A 15,423-nucleotide genomic window follows, 5' to 3' on the forward strand; every position below is an offset into this window, starting at 1 on the left:
TAAAATATTTATATCCAAAATACAATTTTCTGTAATTTGAGTTATTTGCTCGGGAGAATTCTGAGAAGTGAGATTTGCTAGTCAAAAGTAAATGAACATAAGTCTTTTGACATGTATCATCTGGTTGCTTGCTTGCTTTCTCTCCCCCCGCCCCCCACAGCGTCTTGCTCTGTCACCCCAGCTACAGTGCAGTGGTGTCATCATAGCTCACTGCAGCCTCAAACTCCTGAGCTCAAGGGATCCTGCCTCACCCTCCTGAGTAGCTACAGGCAGGAACCACCATGCCTGGCTAATTTTTCATTTTTTATAGAGATGTTGTCTTGTTATGTTGCCCAGGTTAGTGAACTCCTGGCCTCAAGCGATCCTCCCACATAGCCTCCCGAAAAGCTGTGGGATTACAGGTGTGTGAGCCACCGTGCCAACTTTTTTTCTGAAAGGGTTTCATCAGTTGATAGTACCAGCAACTTAAGAATGTGCAGTGTAAACATTTTTTAGCTACAAAACTTGCACATTTAAATTTTTAAGCTTTAAAATGTGAAATGCAATCTCCCCACTTCTGTTTTGACTATCTTACTACAAAAGATAAAATTAAAGGTTAAAATCAAACAGTACAACCATATCAAGTAAATAATGAAAACTGCATCCTGCCAGAAGCAACTATTGTTAATAGTTTGAATCTCCTTTCAGAATTTTTTCTTGGCTCAAGTGCCTATGCGTGTTTAAGCGTAAAACATACCTTGTGTATGTTGACTGCAGTATGCCATCAATGTATCACTTTACATAGCATTGATAAAAATGCTAATTGTACCGTGAAACACCATTGCCTAAGAAAAATTTGGGTTTGGGAGATTTTGATATGAAAAAGTGTTTGCCGACATTCATTTGTATAAGTGATACATACTTAATGCTTCTTTCATAGAAATAACATGTTATTCAGTAACTTACCTTTTTCCCTCATCAAAATGTGAATATAAGAAAAAATACTTTAGGGCCAGTGTGGTGGCTCATGCCCATAATCCCAGTGCTTTGGGAGGCTGAGGTAGGAGGATTGCTTGAGCCCCAGGAGTTCAAGGCTTCAGTGAGCTATGATGGCACCACTGCACTGTAGCCTGGGCAGCAGAGTGAGTCCCTGTCTCTTTTTTTTTGTTTGTTTTTCTTTTTTTATTTTTTTCTTCCTTCATGTGACCAGGGCACGAACCAGGCATAGGCACAGACCAAAAGCCAAGCTGGGATAAACAAAGGATTGCTTTGTTCCTGGCTGATATGAGATGGGCACCACCAACCAGATGCCAGTCTACCCAGGTTTGGGACATCCCTGTCTCTTTAAAACAAAAACTGGACCATTAAAGCCAGATTATCATGAAAACTTTAAAAATGTTTGGTTTGTTTACCTAGGTCACCTTTAAACAAGAAAACCTTCCCAGGGAATTTTAATATATAGCCAGGGTCAAGAACCACTGGAATTGTTTCTCAAGTATCTAACTGAATTAGAATCACTTGGGTGCTTATTAAAATTTGGACTTTTGGTCTGCACTCCAAATTTAACAGACATCTCTGGATATGCAGCTGGTTCAACCAGATGACCTTGTTTTGTTGTGGGGTTGTTTTTTTTTTTTTGGACAGAGTCTCGCTCTGTTGCCCTGGCTAGAGTGCCGTGGCGTCAAGCTCACAGCAACCTCAGACTCCTGGCCTTAACTAATCCTTCTGCCTCAGCCTCCCGAGTAGCTGGGACTACAGGCATGCGCCACCATGCCCGGCTAATTTTTTTCTATATATATAATTTTAGCTGTCCAGATCATTTCTTTCTATTTTTAGTAGAGATAGGGTCTCAGCTCTTCCTCAGAGCTGGTCTCGAACTCCTGACCTCGAGCGATCTTCCCCTCTCGGCCTCCCAGAGTGCTAGGATTACAGGTGTGAGCCACCGCGCCCGGCCCAGATGACCTTTTAAAGCTCTTTTCTAGAGCTTGTGTCAGCAGTTTTTTTCAGCAGATAACATACTGCCAGAAATCTTGAGTTTGAGGTTATTGGAGGTTATATGGGAATAATGCATAGCTTTTTTTCTGTTAAAGTTTTTTGATGGTTATATTTGTGTGGCTATATTTGCCCAAGTGCAGTAGAGGTTACTACTGCCTTGCAGGTGATGAAATATTTAACATAACTTTATTTTTTAATTCTTATTTTATTTTTGTAGAGACAGGTTCTTGCAGTGTTCCAAACTCAAATAATCCTCCGTTCTCAGCCTTCTAAAGTGCTGAGATTACAGGTATGAGCCACTGTGCTCAGCCTTAACATAACTTTAGATTTAAAGTTCTAATCTATAAATGCTAATCAAATTTAACCTTTTATTTTTTTAAGATACTGGGCTCACTCTGTTGCCAGGCTGGAGTCCACTGGCGCTATTATAGCTCGCTGTAAACCTCGAATTCAGACTGATTCTCTTGAGTAGCTGGAGCTACAGGCCAACACCACCATACCTGGCTAATTTTTGTTATTTTTTTTCTAGAGATGGGATCTCCCTGTGTTGCCCAGGTTGGTCTTAAACTTCTGGGCTCAAGTGATCCTCCTGCCTCAGCCTCCCAAAGTGCTGAGATTACAGGCATGGGCCACTGTGCCTGGTTTAATCAGAGTTTTAAAATATAAGTTAGCTATCTTGTTTTAGGGTTACACTACATGTCTTATAGACTTAGTGTTTCTTCCCTTCATTCACTATAGCTTCGTAGCTTGTTGATATCCTTCACTCTTCCTGTGTCTCTGCCTGTGTACTTTTGTATTACATTATGATTAGTTGGTAGTTAGGAATTCCCCTCCCCTCTTGAAATGCATTCCTAAGAATTTCTCCTTGTTGGGCATTTTAATCAGTAGGTATTTATTTAGCATGTCTTGGGAACAACTTTACCCTCGTGAATAATAAAATAATTTCTTAAGATACCTGCCGTTGTGCTGGGTGCAGTAGCTCATGAAAAAAATGTACCTACTGTGGAGGAGTTTACAGTCTAATTAGAATTGTGACTAAAAACAAGAATGATAATTGCCAACTTCTATGATGTAGGAATTTTAGAGAAGGGGAACACAAGGGCAATGTAGACTATAGTTGTCTGGGAACACTCGAATAGTAGATGAGACATTCATTGGAATGGGTAAGATTTGGATGGTGGGAGAGGTAGGTTCTTTTGGTTATGTTGTTAAAGGCATAGATATGGGATTAAGCATATGAGACATAAGAATGGAATATCTGTGTTAGCAAACATGGAGCCAGATTATACAAAAGGCTTTATTAGACTTAGATTCTAAGTTCTGTGTTCTTTATTTAGCTCTTCACTGCATCAAGTACATTAATGTCCCTAAGTGCTTACATTCCATCTAGATTCCTGTTTTGTTTTTTTTTTGTTTTTTTTTTTTTGTTTTTTTTTTGAGACAGAGTCTCACTCTGTTGCCCAGGCTAGAGTGAGTGCCGTGGCTTCAGCCTAGCTCACAGCAATCTCAAACTCCTGGGCTCAAGCAATCCTCCTGCCTCAGCCTCCCGAGTAGCTGGGACTACAGGCATGCACCACCATGCCCGGCTAATTTTTTTGTATATATATATTTTAGTTGTCCATATAATTTCTTTCTATTTTTAGTAGAGACGGGGTCTCACTCTTGCTCAGGCTGGTCTCGAACTCCTGACCTCGAGCGATCCACCCGCCTCGGCCTCCCAGAGTGCTAGGATTACAGGCGTGAGCCACCACGCCCGGCCCTGTTTTGTTTTTTAATCTTGAAAGTCAGGCAAGCAAAGAAAAGGAATTAAACATAATGATTGATTGGATTCATGTTATGTGTCGGGCAATTTACTGTGCAATTTCATTTGAGCTCTCATAACCCAGTGAGGGGTGGGTATTATTCTCCATGTTATAGATGAGGAAACAAGCTCATAGAAGTTAAGTGAAGTACTTGAGGTCAAATAGCGTGTAAATGAACAGTTAGGCCAGAATGAAAATCTAGTCTCAATCTTTCTGGCTATAGAGGTGGTGTTTTGGCCGGTCTAGGTGGCTCATGCCTCTAATCCTAGCACTGTGGGAGGCCGAGGTGGGCGGATCATTTGAGCTCAGGAGTTCGAGACCAACCTGAGCAAGAGCAAGACCCTGTCTACCAAAAATAGAAAGAAATTAGCTGGACAACTAAAAATATATAGAAAACTTAGCCGGGCATGGTGACACATGCCTCTAGTCCCAGCTACTCGGGAGGCTGAGGCAGTAGGATTGCTTGAGCCCAGGAGTTTGAGGTTGCTGTGAGCTAGGCTGACGCCATGGTACTCTAGCCCAGGCAACAGAGTGAAACTCTGTCTTAAAAAAAAAAAAAAAAGAAGAACGAAAAAGAGGTTATGTTTTTTGTGCTGTGGTATTATCTTCCCATGCTATGCTTCCCAGAGTGTGTGTCATTTGGTCTAACAAATATGAGTGCAAGTGGTATGTAGATATTACAGGAATAACAAAGTGTGAGTGGATTAGAATAGGACCTCTTCAGAGATGCCTCCCAGACCTTCCATTATTTTTTGTTTACAGCATCCTGTGTCATCTTTTTCTTCTTTCTTTTCTATAGCATATACAGACTTGGACATCCTGTGTCTTCAGTAGTATTCAAGACAAAGTAATTTACATGTCACTTTATTACTCCTGTTCACTTTAAACAACTTTAAATCTTTGCTTAAAGAAAAACAAACCCCAAGAGAGTGGTTCCTAAATCTTGTCCAGCTATTTACCTCAAATTATTCCTGTATAACTGTTTTTAATACCCGCTGGGATACATCTCATAATATTTTGCTGGTTTTAATTAAATACAAGTAGTGATTACTACTGTAGCATTTTTATCTCCCTAAATATATGTGATGTAGGACTCAGGGCTACACATCTCAAGATTTTTATTGTATTCTTAGATTCTTTCCATGTTAGTTAGAATTAGTTAAGAATTCTCAAGAGTTAGACTTAAAAATTACTATTAGGTAAGAATGTTTTTCATAAATTATAGTTTTGAGTAATGTAAAATCTTGAGTGTGTCTTAGCATGCATAGAGCTCTTAAGTAATTTGGAAGCACATGCACATGAGTGTACAAATAGTTAACCTGAACGTGGTGACACCACAGACTTAGTGCAGGCTTAAGCAGTGGATTTACCTTTTTTTTTTTTTTTTAATTATATCAAACGGTTCCCCCCCCACCCCAACCCGTGGCCAAACACAGGTGTCTGTAAGTGGATGTACTTGTGATAACACTAAATTGTCAGGTTTGGGCAGGAATTTAAAGTTTAAAAACCAGTATAAGTTAGTCTAGCCTTCACAGAATGTTTTGTAACTAGCTTAACCTGATGGGCTTATTAGAGTGCAGATCAACAATCAAATGTTCCATAGGAGGCTAGGCAGGGTGGCTCATGCCCATAGTCCTAGAACTCTGGGAGGCCGAAGCGGGAGGATTGCTTTGAGTCGGAGTTTGAGACCAGTCTGAGCAACAGTGAGACCCCTGTCTCTACAAGAAATAGAAAAATTAGCTGGGTGTGGTGACATATGCCTGTATTCCCAGCTACTAGGGAGGCTGAGGCAGGAGTATCATTTGAGCCCAGGAGTTTGAGGTTGGAATGAGGTATGATGACGCCATTGCCCTCTAGCCCAGGTGACAGCAAGTCCCTGTCTTAAAAAAAGTTTCATATTGATCATACTGAATTTCTTTTACGGTTAACTGATAGTACCTGCTCTTAATAATTGTACAGGTCAGATTTCTTTGACATGCTTTATGGTACAGAACTGATGCCTCCCATGGAGTATTTGACAGTGTAATAGAGAAAGGTGCATGGTACTTATTTTAGAAAAAATTTTGCCCCTATCTGCGTATTCCTAAATATTAACAGCAGAGTGCTCTCTTCACTACCAAGATATTGGGACCTTTTAGAAATCGGTAAGGCGGGCTGGGCAAGGTGGCTTGTGTCTGTAATCCTAGCACTCTGGGAGGCCAAGGCAGGAGGATTGCTTGAGCTCAGGAGTTTGAGACCAGCCTGAGGAAGAGTCAGAGCCCCCCGCCCTCCTCTCTACTAAAAATAGAAAAATTAGCTGGGCGTTGTGGTGTATGCCTGTAGTCCCAGCTACTCGGGAGGCGGAGGCAGGAGGATTGTTTTAGCCCAGGAGTTTGAGGTTGCAGTCAGGGACAATGACTCTACCCGATAATTTTACCCATCAGGTTCCCGGGGCGACAGAGCGAGACGAGAAAAGACTCAAATTACTAAAGTGAGAAATGAAAGTAGAGACATTACTACTGACCTTACAAAAATTAAAAAAAGACTTAAGAGTATTTAGACATCTGTGAGTTGACTCTGTTTAGTGATTGTCAACATTTTGCCTAGCTGGTCACTCATTCATTCATTCTTTGGAGGTTGTCTGAACTTTATCAGATTATTGCAAGCAACATAACATCGGGACACACATGTCAGTTTTTTACAGAAATGCCATCAGGGATTTCGTGAGACCAGAAGTATCTATTTGAAGATTGGTTCTCTTGTGTAAATCTAGTTAAACATTTTGTGTGACTATTTCTTTTTAACTAAAGGTCCACTTGGTAAATGCCTTAGGCTTTAGTACTGAGGAAGTATTTTTCCCCACCAAATTTACATACTCCTCCCCCCCCCACAATGAAAACAATTTAACCTGAGATGGTTTAAGTTGTTACTTTGATTAACATTAACCGTGGACAAAATTAGATTTGTGGTTTGCATTAACTAGTTGGTCATAATTTGTATCTATAGCTATGCCCCTTAAAATGACTTCTGCTTTGACAGCCTTTTTTAGTGAGATTTCATTGGCTTTTGTCAGGGAGTGGCATTTTGAGACGTTATAGTGCCTCTCCTCTTTCCCAACCTCTTGTATTTAGGCAGCAGGTTCATGTGAGCTTTTTTGGTCAATACAACATGAGCAGAAATTGTATGTGTAACCAGGCAGAGGGTCGTGAAAAGTCTTTTCCTGATTCTTGTCTCTTGTTTCTTTGACTAAAGAAGCTTCAGGTACCAGATGGTGCAGCTACAAAATGGTGGACCCTTGCTTAAACATGTGAGAGAGAAATTTACTTCATTGTGTCAAGCCACTGAGATTTTGGGAGTGATTTGGTTCCTAAGCACACCTGTTCTCTCCTTTGGGAATACAGAATTGTCATTTGCAATTCAGGACTATCAATTCTTCAGAAAAGGTTTAAAACATGTTTACTGTCTCTTGTGCTTTCAGTTTTGAGATGCTAAATAGAATAGAGTTAGGCTTTCCTGCCTTCTAGAATCTTAGGGGAGCCAGAGTTATTCCAAAATTATGTGCCAGTTTTTCTGAAGATGAATAAAATCATCCTTTGGCTGGTATGTTAAATACATGCATGCTGTATGAAGGACATTTGAATTCCATGGCATGATTTGTAATACAAGCAAATCATGCAACCTGATTCTCTGGTGGGGTTTCTTCCATTCATCCCTTGATTTCTAAACCACATTTCTTCAGAATTATGTATTGAGATCTTAAGGGAGAGATTGCTTACATCGAGTTCTTTAACAATCCTGAGCTCTTTTTTTATCTTAAATATTTTGGTATTCCCTTTGGTCCTCAATTAGCTTATCTGGTCCGGTATTTTTTTTTTTTTTTTTTTTTTTTTTTTTTTTTGTTGAGACAGAGTCTCACTTTGTTGCCCAGGCTAGAGTGAGTGCCGTGGCGTCAGCTTAGCTCACAGCAACCTCAGACTCCTCGGCTTAAGCGATCCTACTGCCTCAGCCTCCCGAGTAGCTGGGACTACAGGCATGCGCCACTATGCCCGGCTAATTTTTTCTATATAGATTTTTTTAGTTGTCCATATAATGTCTTTCTATTTTTAGTAGAGACGGAGTCTCGCTCAGGCTGGTCTCGAACTCCTGACCTTGAGCAATCCACCCGCCTCGGCCTCCCAGAGTGCTAGGATTATAGGCGTGAGCCACCGCGCCCGGCCTGGTCCGGTATTTTTAATTCATTTGGGAACACCAGCCTCCGAAAAACAAAGTCACATGTCATGTTTTTCTTAGCTGTTGTGCCTTTCTTTTCTCACTTGTATCTCAGAAACATTTTTCTATATACAACGTAAGAGCCATTCCTCTTCATACAGGGATCCCAGCTCTCAGTGTTAACAGGAATTCTCTGATAATCATAAGATGGAAACATTCCTAAAGTTTACACTACTGATACTCTCTATCACACGTTCACCTTTCATTACCATCAAAGTATAAAAAGATTTTTTTCCTCATTACCCAACAACTGGAGAAATGCTTCAAGCTATTTGTTCTTTTATCCTTGCTGTTCTCTTCTAGTGCAGAATACTCTGATGGTGAATTTTTTCTCTTTATTATGCTACCCATATTTTTAGGTTTTTAGATAGTCTGTGAAGGATCTATAAAACAGCAATCATCATGAGATAAAGCTCAGTGTGAGGGAAGGGTGGTGGCTTTTTATTGAAAAGTGCAGCTCTTACATTGCCACTTCTAATTCAACAATGGATCTACTTCCTTTTTTGAAGAAGTGCTCTTATTTAATAGAATTATTACTATAATATTAGTTTATCTCAGGAGAATAAAGACTCCTCCATATGTCATTCCAATCATATGCATAGAAAATGTATTCTTACAGATTCCAGATGAACAATTTCGAACAGTCATGCCTGATAACCAATAAGTTGTCCAGGGAGGTTTTTACTGAGGTGTTTTGTTTGGGGTTGTGTTTTTTGTTTTTTTTGTTTTTTTTTTTTGTGACATAGAGGTGAATTTTACAGAGCTTTACAATTTACAGAGGTACTCTGCTTTTCCCCCTGACTTTTAGGAAGCTTGCCTTTGAGTAAGCTGGAAGTAAATTTATTGTCTTCTCATCTTGGATCTTTGCAAGAGATTATTTCTTTCCAACAGTTCCTCCTCAGTCAACTGAAAATTCTGTCACATCGTCATCATCATTTCTGACATCTGGATTATTTTTATTGAGAAGGGGAACTGCAGAGTTTAAGGCAGAGCTACTGGGATCATCTTAGTCTTTTAAAGAGATAAAGGGAAGAGCTAGGTTTTAACTGTCCAGCTCTAAAGGGATCCTAGGGGCTCTTGATTGGGAATCAGATCTGTTCATTATATAAAGTTGTGCTTTTCTTTCTCTCTCTTAGATTGCTTTTGTGGGCTTATTTCTGCCTTCTCCCCCCTTTTACACTAACTAGCCACTTTTCCATGTAAAGACAAGTTATAAACCTACACAGTCTGTGCCTATTCATTCATGATAATCTATAGTAGACAAACTGGTAAGGCTTTCTAGATTATAGTGTACCCGTTTCTCAGCATATCCCCAAATGCTTTGATTTTTGAATTAGGAAATATTGTTGGTTCTCCTTTTAATCATTTCACGTACAGGATTCAAGATTAGATTACAGTTGATCCTTGAACAATACTGGTTTGAACTGTGTGGGTTCACTTATATGCAGATTTTTTTCCAGTAAATATATTGGAAAAGTTTTAGGAGATTTGTGACAATTTGAAAAAACTTGAAGATGAACCATGGAGTCTAGAAATATCAAATCAAGAAAAAGGGATGTCATGGATGCATAAAATACATGTAGAATACTAGTTTATGTGTTATTCAACTGTTTATATTATTGGTAAGGCTTCTGGGCAATGGTACATTATTAGTAAAGTTTTAAGGGAATTAAAAGTGGATCTTGGACTGCATGGGGGGTCAGCATACCAATCCCTGCATTGTTCAAGTGCCAGCTGTATATATTAGACACTTCATAAATCGCTGTAGATGTCACAGTCTTGTTAAATGAAAATGTTAATTGACTACATAGGTACTTTGCTAAACTGTGGCAACAGAGGACATCTAAACTAAACTTTTGTTTATATAGTTGATAAACAGACCTTGGCCCTTCAAAAATGATTCTTTGTATTTCAGAGACTTCTTTAGGGATGGATATTACCAAATTTCCCACTAAATAAAATGGGCTTCAGAAATAGGACCTGTTGAAATTGCCCAGAAATGATTACAGAATCTAGAGGGACCCTTTACCTAGGACATACTTAGTCATGCCCACTAAAATATATTTTATTCTCTAGCACTGTTTGTCTTGGCCTCTTCATTTTTTAATCAAATATATGTGTGCCTTTTGTGGCATCAGATACTGTGCTCCTTTCTGGGAATATAGAGATGAAGATACAGTTTGTGTCTTTTTAAGGAGGTAATATTTGATAGGAAAATGAACATTGATACTTAGTGCAGAGAAATATGAACATGGATGGGAGAACACAAGAAGGCTTTACATAGTGAGACATTTGTTTTTGATCCAGAGGAATGAATAGATTCTTAGGCAAAGAGGAAAGGTAATTGGCTAATTGATTAAGCCTTATGTAATGCAAGCCAGGACCTCTCCAGAACTTTAAGTGACAGAGCCATTTTAAGTTTGTGTCTGACGCTGTGACCTTCTCTTCCTCATTATCTTCAGTCTTCTTAGACGGAAGAATTTGTTTCTATGAGCACTCTCCTTGGGAAATAAAGTCAAATGTGGTGGTTAAGAGCTTATGGTCTTAAGTCAGATTGTCTGGGTTTGAATTTGGGTTTTACCATTGTGTGACTTTAGGCAGATTGCTCTTAGCCTCAGTTTTCTGTCTTTAAAATCAGGATTAGGTGGTATAACAGCCAGCAAACATTTTTTTCCCCTGTTGGGAAAAGTTCGGGTTATGACCCTGTATGCTTTGGTACAAGGTACAGTAATCCTGTCAGCCAGTACAGAGCCTGCTCATTTTCCCCATGACTGATTCTGAACAGTTTGTTTCCTTCCTGACCCTGAATCTCATTAGGAACTGTAGAATTGAGCCTTGTGGTGACTTGTCAGTTTGATGGGTAAAGACCTGTCCCCCTTTTAGATTTTGTACTCTGTCTTTATAAGATATTATTGAAACTCAGCAGAGACTTGTTTTATAATACCAGTTGACAGGGACAACCTTGGGAGAATCAAGCTTGCTGGGATATTGGTGTAGGGATACTAGGGGCATGAAAGTAAGCTTTTTGGAGATAGTGTTCTGGAGAGGTTGACCTCGAAGTGGAAAAAAAAATATTTTAAGCAGGAATAAACCGTTTTTAATATATTAAACTTGTCTCTCTGATAGGGTCATTGAAATAGTTATTTCACATCTGTTCTTAATAGGAGCAAACAAGGATCCCCATACAGATGAATTCAAATAAATACTCAAATCCACAGCAATGTGATTAAACCAAAACGCAACTCTGAAGTCATGTTGCTTGGATTGTAATCCACTGACTTTGTGATCTTCAGCAAGTTTGACCTCCATGTTCTTTAGTTTCGTCTTACAAAATGGGATAATACTGGTACCTACTTCAAAGGTCTGCTGAGAAGATTAAATATATGTTAATAAATGCAACCCATTTGGAACAATGCCTAGCATATGGGGTGTTTTGTGAATGAGTTGGTTGAATGAATGTATAAGTACTTCAAAGAGCACAACCAAGAACCAAAGCTAAATTAAAGTCAATGTGGAAACATTTGACTTTCCTGATGGTAACAAATAGAGATGTCCCAGCTGCAAGCTTGTTCCATGTAATTGATGTCTAACTAGGCTATTCTCACACAAAGGAAAATGACTTGGAACCAAACAGACTTAGTGTTTGATTAATATGCTCCTTCTTTTTTAAAAGAAACAAGATCTTGCTTTGTTGCCCAGGCTAGCCTCCAACGCCTGGGCTCAGGCCATCCTCCTGAGTAGCTGGGACTATGGGTGCGTGCTGCTGGCTAATATGCCCTTTGACTTGTGGGGATTATGTATTTCAGAGTTTGTACAACAGGGGTGATTTTTTAATTTGCTATCCATTGTCCTCAAACTATCAAAAGTCCCAGAAATTGTATTTCATTGCCCACCTTTCATATGCCAAACTGTGCATCTGCAAGTAGTGATTCAACCATTGAAGTTTTCTAGCTCATAAGTTATGATCATAACTGCTGTAAACAAACACATGACAGCCTTTCTCCACCCCAGAAAGGCTTAGATCACATTGATAAAATACTAGCTTCAGGCCAGGTGCAGTGGTGCATGCCTGTAATCCTAGCACTCTGGGAGGCTGAGGCGGGAGGATCACTTGAGCTCAGGAGTTCAAGACCAGCCTGAGCAAGAGCTCAGTCTCTACAAAAAATAGAAAAATTAGCTGAGCATGGTGGCACATGGAAGGCTGAGGCAGGAGGAGGATCACTTGAACCCAGGACTTTGAGATTTCAGTGAGCTTTGATGATGCTATTGCACTCTAGCCAAGGCAACAGAATGAGACTCTGTCTTCAAAAAAACTTACTGCAAAGATGATTTCTGTAAGTACTAGCTTTATTGAGGAATTTTGAACATACTAGTTGGTGTTAATACTCTATTGATAGAGGTTTTAAGGGTGTGGTTAGTTTAGAGTTTTGGGTAAATCAGAGCCTTCCTATAATGTTACAGGGTCTATTACAATTCTAGGTTTCTGTTGCTGGTGATAAAAGGGTAAGGATGCCACCGTTGTTACAAGAGCGCTTCATTATAGCCATAATTTGTACAAATTGGTACAAGGCACTGGTTTAGAGGGATTAAGAAGCTATCTGCTTACTCATGTTACTGCTATTCCTCAATCATCTACCACCTTAAATATTGGGAGAAATTCCTGAAGATGAGGGGCTGAGAGGAGTCAATTGGGATTTTAAAAATGAACCACCACTCCTACATATCAGTAATAACAGACAGATAACTCCAATAATTGGCGAAGTATCTGAATAGCTATTTCTCCAAAGAACATAACACAAATAGCTAATAAGCGTATGGAAAATATGCTAAGTGCAATTAACCATCAAGGAAATGCAAATCAAAACCACTTTACACCTGCTAGGATGACAAGTTTAAAGAAACACTTGTTCATGAGGATATGGAGAGATTAGAATCCTCCTATATTGCTACTAGGAATGTAGTAATAAAAATGATGGAGCCCCTGTAGAAAAAAGTTTGGCGTGTCCTTTCTCAAAAAGCTAGAGTAACTATAAGACCCTCAAGTTCCTCATAGCTACATACTCAAGAGGACTGAAAGCATATATTTATACAAAAATGCTGGCCAGACGAGGTGGTTCACAGCTGTAATCCTAGCACTCTGGGAGGCCGAGGCAGATGGAACGTTTGAGCTCAGGCGTTCAAGACCAGCCCGAGCAAGAGTGAGACCTCATTTCTACTAAAAATAGAAAGAAATTAGCTGGACAACTAAAACTATATAGAAAAAAAAGTTAGCCGGGCATGGTGGCGCATGCCTGTAATCCCAACTACTTTTGGAGGCTGAGGCAGAAGGATTGCTTGAGCCCAGGAGTTTGAGGTTGCTGTGAGCTAGGCTGATGCCACCGCACTCTAGCCCAGGCAACAGAGACTCTGTCTCAAAAAAAAACAAAAATGTTTACAAGACTGTCACAGCAACAGCATTCTTAATAGCCCTGAAGTGGCAAAAATCCACATGTCCATTTACTGAGGAATGGATTTAAAAAGTGCAGTATATCCATACAGTAGACTGATACATGGTGTGCTCTTGATGAACCCTGAAAACATGCTAGGTGAAAGAAGCCAGTTACAAGAGACCGCATATTGTGTGGTTTCATTTATAGATATACTTCATTTTATTGTGCTTCTGCAGATAATGCAGGTTTTTTTTTTCTTTTAACAAATTGAAGGTTTTTGGCACCCCTGCTCCTAGCATGTCTATTGGCACCATTTTTCCAACAGTGTATGCTTATTATTTCATGCCTCTGTTCACATTTTGGGAATTCTTACAATATTTGAAACTTTTTTCTTACATATCTGTTGTGGTGAGCTGTAATCAGTGATCTTTAATGTTACTATTGTAATTGTTTTGGGGCACCATGACCCAGGGAACTAATCGATAAATGTTGTGTGTATTCTAACTGTTTCCCCATCTGTCTCCCTCCCAGGCTTCCCTATTCCCTGAGACACAGCAATATTGAAATTAGGCCAATTAAAAGCCCCATGATGTCCAATTGAAAGGAAAACTCACATGTCTCTCACTTTAAATCAAAAGCTAGGAATAATTAAGCTTAGTAAGGAAGGCATGTTGAAGGCCAAAGTTGTGAATGCAAAGGAAAAGTTCTTGAAGGAAAGTGATAAAAGTGCTACTCCATGGAACATGTGAATGACATGAAAGAAAACAGCCTTATTGATGATGTGGAGAAAGTTTTAATAGTCTGGATAAAAAAGATCAAACCAGTCACAACATTCCCTTTGGCCAAAGCCTAATCCAGAGCAAAGGCCCTAACTTTCTTCAATTCTGTGAAGGCCAAGAGAGGTGAAGAAGGTGTAGAAGAAAAGTTGAAGCTAGCAGAAGTTGATTCATGAGGTTTAAGGAAAGATGCCATCTCCATAACATAGACATGCAAGGTGAAGCAGCAGATGCTGATATAGAAGCTGCAGCAGGTTATCCAGAAAGATGTGGTCAAGATCATTGATGAAGGTGGCTACACTAAACGACAGGTTTTCAAAGTAAACAAAATAGTCTTCTGTTGAAAGAAATTTTCACCTAGGACTTTATTATAGCTAGAGAGAAGTCAGTGCCTGGCTTTAAAGCTTCAAAAGACAGGCTGACTCTCTTGTTAGGGACTAATGCAGCTGGTGTCTTTCAAGTTGAAGCCATTGCTCATTTACCATCCTGAAAAGCCTAGGGCCCTTAATAACTATGCTAAATCTACTCTGCCTGTGCTCTATAAATGGAGCAACAAAGCCTGGATGACAGCACATCTGTTTACAGCATGGTTTGCTAAATATTTTAAGCCCACTGTTGGGACCTGCTGCTCAGGAAAAAAGATTGCTTTCAAAATACTGACAATGCACCTGGTCACCCAAGAGCTCTGATGAAGATACACAAGGAGATTAATGTTGTTTTCATGTCTGCTAATAAACCATCCATTCTGTAACCCATGGATTAAGGAGTAATTTCGAGTTAAGTCTTAACCATTTAAGAAATATGTCTATACCTGCTATAGATAATGATTCCTCTGATGGATCTGGTCAAAATCAGTTGAAAACCTATTGGAAAGGACTCACCATTCTAGATGCTATTAAGAACATTCATGAAGGAGGAGGAGGAGAGGAGGTCATCAGAATAACATTAACAGGAGTTGGGAAGAAGTTAATTCTAACCCTCATTGATGACTTTGAGGGGTTCAAGACATCACTGGAGGAAGTAAGTATAGATGTGGTAGAAATAGCAAGAGAACTAGAGTTAGAAGTGGAACCCGAAGATGTGACTGAATCGTTGCAATCTCATGATCAAACTTGAGGAGTTGCTTCTTATGGATGGGCAAAGACAGTGGTTTCTTGAGATGGAGTCTACTCCTGGTGATGTGAACATTGTTGA

At 39.6% G+C, this 15,423-nt stretch overlaps 1 protein-coding gene and 1 non-coding gene across 2 annotated transcripts in view; one reads left to right on the forward strand and one right to left on the reverse strand.

The window, feature by feature from the left end:
* The window catches only part of YWHAE (tyrosine 3-monooxygenase/tryptophan 5-monooxygenase activation protein epsilon), a 49,589-nt gene that overhangs the window by 14,313 nt on the left and 19,853 nt on the right, over nt 1–15,423 (forward strand). The gene's annotated exons all lie outside the window — the stretch shown is intronic.
* Nucleotides 1,178–1,312, reverse strand: LOC138392776 (small nucleolar RNA SNORA48). Its single transcript, XR_011235052.1, has one exon. It is a non-coding gene; the product is annotated as a small nucleolar RNA SNORA48 (small nucleolar RNA).

Source organism: Eulemur rufifrons, chromosome 9, assembly GCF_041146395.1.
Source record: "Eulemur rufifrons isolate Redbay chromosome 9, OSU_ERuf_1, whole genome shotgun sequence".
NCBI classification, from domain to species: domain Eukaryota; kingdom Metazoa; phylum Chordata; class Mammalia; order Primates; family Lemuridae; genus Eulemur; species Eulemur rufifrons.